The following is a 7,462-nucleotide window of genomic DNA, read 5'->3' on the forward strand; positions in this document are numbered from 1 at the left end:
TCATGACCTGAGCCGAAGGCAGAGGCTTTAACCCGCTGAGCCACCCAGGCGCCCCAATTTTTTTTTTATTTCTAAGATTGGGATGAAACCAAATTATTTACTGAAGTTCACATCTAGATTTCTTAACCCTTCCAGATTTTAAATAAGTAACCTGGGCCTACTAAGCTCATCTGTAGCTGGAGACAAGTGTTAACTTGGTTTAGCTGACTTAAGTGGATCATGGGTGATAGATCTGCAAGGACTCAATAGGAGAACTTAGGAATGTCCTGAGGTTGACATTATTAAAGAGGATTATTCCTCATGTTGCTGAGACACATGTAATCAAAGTAGGCAGACAATGGAGCTGTTTCATATAGTGTTACCTCACATAGCATGTATTTTTTCCCATCATCCATCCTTATCTTATAGTTTCAGGTGAATTCTAAGGACAGAAGAACATTTCCAAAGGGCAGAACCCTCATCACACTTTCTTTTTTTTTTTTTTTTAAGATTTTATTTATTTATTTGACAGATAGAGATCACAAGTAGGGAGAGAGGCAGGCAGAGAGAGAGGAGGAAACAGGCTCCCTGCCAAGCAGAGAGCCCGATGCGGGGCTCGATCCCAGGACCCTGGGATCATGACCTGAGCGAAAGGCAGAGGCTTTAACCCACTGAGCCACCCAGGCGCCCCCTCATCACACTTTCAATTCAACTATCTAACAACCTAATAGGTACTAAGCACATAAAACCTGGAAGTGAGAATAAAAAATTATTCTCAGCCCTACAACATGCCCAACTATTTTATTTACCCTGGATAACTTCTGGCAACACATATTAAAACATCTTGAAACCGGGGAGCCTCACTGACTCAGTCAAAAGAGCATGTGACTCTTGATCTTGGGGATCATGAATTCAAGCACCATGTTGGGTATAGAAATTACTTACATAAATAAACTTAAAAAAAAAACTTTTTGAAACCTCTATAACAAATTTACAGTTCAACAGCAACATTTTTTAAGTTCTATAATGAAGCAGGGAAAACTTGAAATTGTTCCATGTTGCATGTTTGTCAAAAATCAGAATGAAGATGGGGTCCATAGAAAATAAAACAATTGTGGGAATGAGCTAAGCAATTTCATGGCCATCTTTTGATATTAAATCAATTGTAAAAAAGAAAACAAACCAGAGAATTAAGTCAAGATGGCAGAGGAGTAGCAGACTGAGATGACATCAGGTCGCAGGAGTTCAGCTAGATAGTTATCAAACCATTCTGAACACCTACAGGAGATTGAAGAGAAGAAGAGCAGCAATTCTAGGAACAGAAAATTGGCCACTTTCTGAGAAGTAAGACATGTGGAGAAGTGAATCCAAAGCGATGGGAAGATAGACCATGGAGGGAGGGGCTGGCTCCCGGTAAGCAGCAGAGCAATGGAGCAGAAAATTCCAACTTTTAGAAGTCTGCTCCACTGAGGGACATTGCTCCAGAGGCCAAGCGGGGGTGGAGCCCTCACAGGGACAGTGTGGTCTCAGGTCCTGCGGGTTCACAGAAGGATCAAGAATGTCTGACTGTAGCAGAGCTCACAGGTAACAGAATGGGGAAACTGACTACAGAGATGGATCCGAGTAGTGAGCTCTCAGCTCGGGGTTACCTTAAACTGTGATCTGCGGCACAGTGAAGCCACTGCTCTTTGAGCAGGGACCCCACAAGAGACAGGTCTGGGGAAACCCATCTTCCTTCTCTGGAGGCAGGAATCTGCTGGGTTTGGAGACTTCAAATGAGGCTGTATGCCAGAGACAGAAATACCTGGCCACAGGCCGGGTGAGCTTGGAGCCCAGCTGGAGACCAGGGAGATGGGAGTGATTGAGCGCTTTTCTCTGAGGGCGCACTGAGGAGTGGGGCGTGAGCGCTCAGCTCCTCCGGGTTGGCAATAGGGAGGCCGTCATTTTCATTTTTATCCCCCAGGGTTCTACAGAAAGCGTTTGGGGAACAAAAGCTCCTGAGTCTTAAAAAAAAAAAAAAAAAAAAAAAAAAAAAAAGCTCCTGAGAGCGAACCCGAGCGGATTACTTAGCCGGTCCCCTGGTAAGGGTAGTGCAATTCTGCCTCTGGCAAAGACACTTGAGAATCACAACAACAGGCTTCACCCCCAGAAGATCAGCAAGAACATCCAGCCAAGCCCAAGCTCACTGATAAAGGAGAATAGAATTCCAGAGGTGGAGAAAGCAAAGTCATGGAATTCATGGCTTTCTCCCCATGATTCTTTAGTCTTGCAAAGTTGATTAAATTTTTTTAAAAATTTTTATTCTTTTTTATTTTTTTTTTAAGATTTTATTTATTTATTTGACACAGAGAGAGATCACAAGCAGGCAGAGAGGCAGGCAGAGAGAGAGGAGTAAGCAGGCTCCCCGCGGAGCAGAGAGCCCGATGCAGGGCTCGATCCCAGGACCCTGAGATCATGACCTGAGCCGAAGGCAGCGGCTTAATCCACTGAGCCACCCAGGCGCCCCTATTCTTTTTTAAATTTTTCCTTTCTTTTAATGTTTTTTACTAGTTTATCTTAACAATACCTTTCCTTTAAAAAATCTTTTCAAACCTTCATTATTATAATCATATTCTATCCTTCATTGTATCTAACTTTATTTTTTGTATATATATATATATATAGCGTTTTTTCTTCTAAAAATTTTTTGATATACAATTTCTTCTAATAGATCAAAATATACACTATATCTAGCACAGGGCTTTGCTCTAGGCTCCAGCTTGAGAAAATTCCACATTCGTTTTCTTTCTTTTTCCAACCAACTTATCAACTTAGAATTTTTTTTTAAATTTTCAACTTTACATCATATTCCATCCCTTCATCATGTTTACCCTTATTTTTGTATATATGTAAGTTTTTCTTTCTTTAAAATTTTGGGAGATAGTTTCTTCTAAGAGACCAAAATACACCCAAAATCAAGTGGGTGATTGATTGACTGTTCTATTCACCTAACATACATATATATATATTTTTAAAATTCTTTTAAACTTTTTACCCCCTTTCTTCTCCCCACAATATGGGGTCTCTTCTGATTTGGTTAGCATACATTTTTCTGGTCTTTGTCACTCTTTTAGTATTTTATTCTCTCATTCATTTATTCTTATCTGGAAAAAAAATGACAAGGTGGAAAAACTCACCACAATCAAAAGAACAAGAGGCAGTACTGAAGGCTAGGGACCTAATAAGTATGGACATTGGTAATATGTCAGATCTAGAGTTCAGAATGATGATTCTCAAGGTGCTAGCTGGCCTCAAAAAAGGCATGGAAAATATTAAAGAAACCTGTCTGGAGAAATAAAAGCACTAAAATCTAACCAAGCCAAAATCAAAAAAGCTATTAAGGAGGTGCAATAAAAAAAATGGAGCCTCGGGGCGCCTGGGTGGCTCAGTGGGTTAAGTCTCTGCCTTCGGCTCAGGTCATGATCTCAGGGTCCTGGGATCAAGCCCGCATCGGGCTCTCTGCTCAGCGGGGAGCCTGCTTCCCCCTCTCTCTCTGCCTGCCTCTCTGCCTACTTGTGATGTCTCTCTTTGTCAAATAAATAAAATCTATTTAAAAAAATGGAGCCTCTTACTGCTAGGGTAAATGAGGCAGAAGAGAGAATACAGAGTGATATAGAAGACCAAATGATGGAGAATGAAGATGTTGAGCAAAAGAGAGACAAACAACTACCGGACCACGAAGGGAGAATTCGAGAGATAAGTGATACCATAAGACGAAATTATATTAGAATAATTGATATTCCAGAAGAAGAAGAAGGGTGGGTTGTGGCAGAAGGTATATTGGAGCGAACTATTGTAGAGACTATCCCCGTCTACGGCCATACCACTCCGAACATGCCCGATCTCGTCTGATCTTGGAATCGTAGAGAATACCCCCAATATGGCAAAGGGAACAAGCTTCAAAATCCAGGAGGAGAGAACCCACCTCAAAATCAATAAAAATAGGTCCACACCCTGTCACCTAATAGTAAAACTTACAAATCTTAGTGACAAAGAGAAAATCCTGAAAGCAGCTCGGGACAAGAGCTCTGTAACACAATGGTAGAAATATTAGATGGGCAACAGACTTATCCACAGAGACCTCGCAGGCCAGAAAGGACTGGCATTATATATTCAGAGCACTAAACAAGAAAAATATGCAGCCAAGAATACTATATCCAGTTAGGCTGTCATTAAAAATAGAAGGAGAGATAAAAAGCTTTCAGGACAAACAAAAACTAAAAGAATTTGCAAACTCCAAACCAGCCCTAAAGGAAATATTGAAAGGGGTCCTCTAAGCAAAGAGAGAGCCTAAAAGTAACAGACCATAAAGGAACAGAGACAACATACAGTAACAGTCACGTTACAGGCAATACAATGGCACTAAATTCATATCTCTCAATAGTTAACCTGAATGTAAATGGGCTAAATGCCCCAATCAAAAGACACAAAGTATCAGAATGGATAAAAAAACAAGACCCATCAATATGCTGTCTACAAGAAACTTATTTTAGACCCAAAGACACCTCCAGATTTAAAGTGAGAGGGTGGAAAATAATTTACCATGCTAATGGACATCAAAGCAAGCTGGGGTGGCAATCCTCATATCAGATAAATTAGATTTTAAGCCAAAGACTATAATAAGAGGGTGCCTGGGTGGCTCAATTGTTAAGTATCTGCCTTCGGCTCAGGTCATGATCTCAGGGTCCTGGGATTGAGTCCCATGTCCGGCTCCTTGCTTAGCGGGAAGCCTGCTTCTCCCTCTCTTTCTGCCTGCTGCTCCCCCTGCTTGTGGTCTCTCTCTCTCTCTGACAAATAGATAAATAAAATATTTTAAAAAAACCAAAACTATAATAAGAGATGAGGAAGGACACTATATCGTACTTAAAGGGTCTGTCCAATAAAAAGATCTAACAATTTTATCTATGCCTGGGGTGCCTGGGTGGCTCAGTGGGTTAAACCTCTGCCTTTGGCTCAGGTCATGATCTCAGGGTCCTAGGATCAAGCCCCGTATCAGGCTCTCTGCTCAGTGGGGGGGCCTGCCTCCTTCTCTCTCTTTCTGTCTGCCTCTCTGCCTTCTTGTGATATCTTTCAAATAAATAAATAAAATCTTAAAAAAAAAAGTCTGTTTCTTAAAATAAATAAATAAATAGATAGATAGATAAATTATCTATGCCCCTAACATGGGACAAGCCAACTATATAAACCAATCAGTAACAAAATCAAAAACACATCAACAATAATATAATCATAGTAGGAGACTTTAGCAACCCCCTCACTAAAATGCACAGATGATTTAAGCAAAAGATCAACAAGGAAATAGAGGCTATAAATGATGCACTGGACCAGACGGACATGACAGATATATTCAGACCAATTCATCCCAAAGCAACAGAATACACATTCTTCTCTAAGGCACATGGAACATTCTCCAGAATAGATCATATCCTGGGTCACAAATCAGGTCTCAAACGGTACCAAAAGATTGGGATCATTCCCTGCAGATTTTCAGATCACAATGCTCTGAAGCTAGAACTCAATCACAAGAGGAAAGTTGAAAAGAACCCAAATACATGGAGGCTAAAAAGCATCCTACAAAAAGAATGAATGGGTCAACCAGAAAATTAAAGAAGAATTGAAAAAAAAATCATGGAAACAAATGATAACGAAAACACAACTGTTCAAAATCTGTGGGACACAGCAAAGCCAGTCCTGAGAGGAAAATATATAGTGATACAAGCCTTTCTCAAGAAACAAGGAAGGTCTTGGGGCACCTGGGTAGCTGAGTGGGTTAAAGCCCCTGCCTTCGGCTCAGGTCGTGATCCCAGGGTGCTGGGATCTAGCCCCACATCGGGCTCTCTGCTCAGCAGGGAGCCTGCTTCCTCCTCTCTCTCTCTCTCTCTCTCTCTCTCTCTCTGCCTACTTGAGATCTGTCAAATAAATAAATAAAATCTAAAAAAGAAAAAAAAAAGAAAGAAAGAAACAAGAAAGGTCTCAAGTTCACAACCTAACTATGCCTATACTTAAAGGAGCTGGAGAGAAAAATAGCAAAGAAAGCCTAAACCCAGCAGGAAAAGAGAAATCATAAAGATCAGAGCAGAAATCAATGAACTAGAAACCAAAAAAAAAAAAAAAACAAACAGAAAAACAAATCAACAAAACCAGGAGCTGGTTCTCTGAAAGAATTAAGAAGACTGATAAACCCCTGGCCAAATTTATCAAAAAGAAAAGAGAAAGGACCCAAATAAATAAAATCATGAATGAAAGAGGAGAGATCACAACAACACCAAAGAGATACAAACATTATAAGAACATATCATCAACAACTATATGCTAGCAAATTTGACAATCTGGAAGAAAAGGATGCATTCCCAGCGATGTATAAACTACCGAAACTGAACCAGAAAAAAAACAAAAAACCTGAACAGACCCATAACCAGTAAGGACATTAAAGCAGTCATCAAAAATGTCCCAACTACCAAAAGCCCAGTGCCAGATGGCTTCCCAGGGGAATTCTACCAAACAGTTAAAGAAGAATTAATACCTATTCTCCTGAAACTGTTCCAAAAAATAGAAATGGAAGGAAAACTTCCAAACTCATCTTATGAGGCCAGCATTACCTTGGTCCCCAAATCAGACAAAGAACCCATCAAAAAAGAGAATTACAGATCAATATACCTGATGAACACAGATGTGAAAATTCTCACCAAAATACTAGCCAATAGGGATCATGACCCGAGCTGAAGGCAGAGGCTTCAACCCACTGAGCCACCCAGGTGCCCCGTCTGAGAAATATTTAAGATACATTCTGTTCTTCACACATTCAGATTGATTGATCAAGCTCTTTTCCTTTTGGTAATGAATTTTTCCTAAATTCATTCTTATGCCACAGACTGACACATTCAGGACCTGTGGAATATACCTATGAGCTTTTGGTATCATCTGTGGATATATGTAATAGAACAGGAAGTCTCACAAACTTGAATGTTTTATACATTGGGCTCATTAAAAGCATGTTTTAAAATTCCACACAGCCTAAAGTACATCATTAAAGAAACTAATAATTAAATAAATTGTGGTTCATTCACTTATATATATACCGCCATGAAAGAATACCTAGTTCCTTCCCTTCAGTGCTCTGCAGGTAGGTTTGTGGTAGCTCCTGAGGCTGTTGGTGCAGTACACTGTGTGGGCTAGGGGAAGGAAAGAGTGGCCTCAACTAGGTAGAGTAACTGTCATGGTCACTGTCATTGGGGCCATGGCCCAGGGGTCAGAGATGCTCAACTGGCTCATGGAGGTCTGTATTGAGGGTAGCAGAAAAACTGTGTGATGAGAATGGTTCTTATAGGTAACTTGAGCCAATTAGTAAGCATATTAAGAATTACAGAAACTAGGGGCGCCTGGGTGGCTCAGCGGGTTAAAGCCTCTGCCTTCAGTTCCGGTCATGATCCCAGGGTCCTGGGAT

Source organism: Meles meles, chromosome 3 (genome assembly GCF_922984935.1).
Source record: "Meles meles chromosome 3, mMelMel3.1 paternal haplotype, whole genome shotgun sequence".
NCBI classification, from domain to species: Eukaryota; Metazoa; Chordata; class Mammalia; order Carnivora; family Mustelidae; genus Meles; species Meles meles.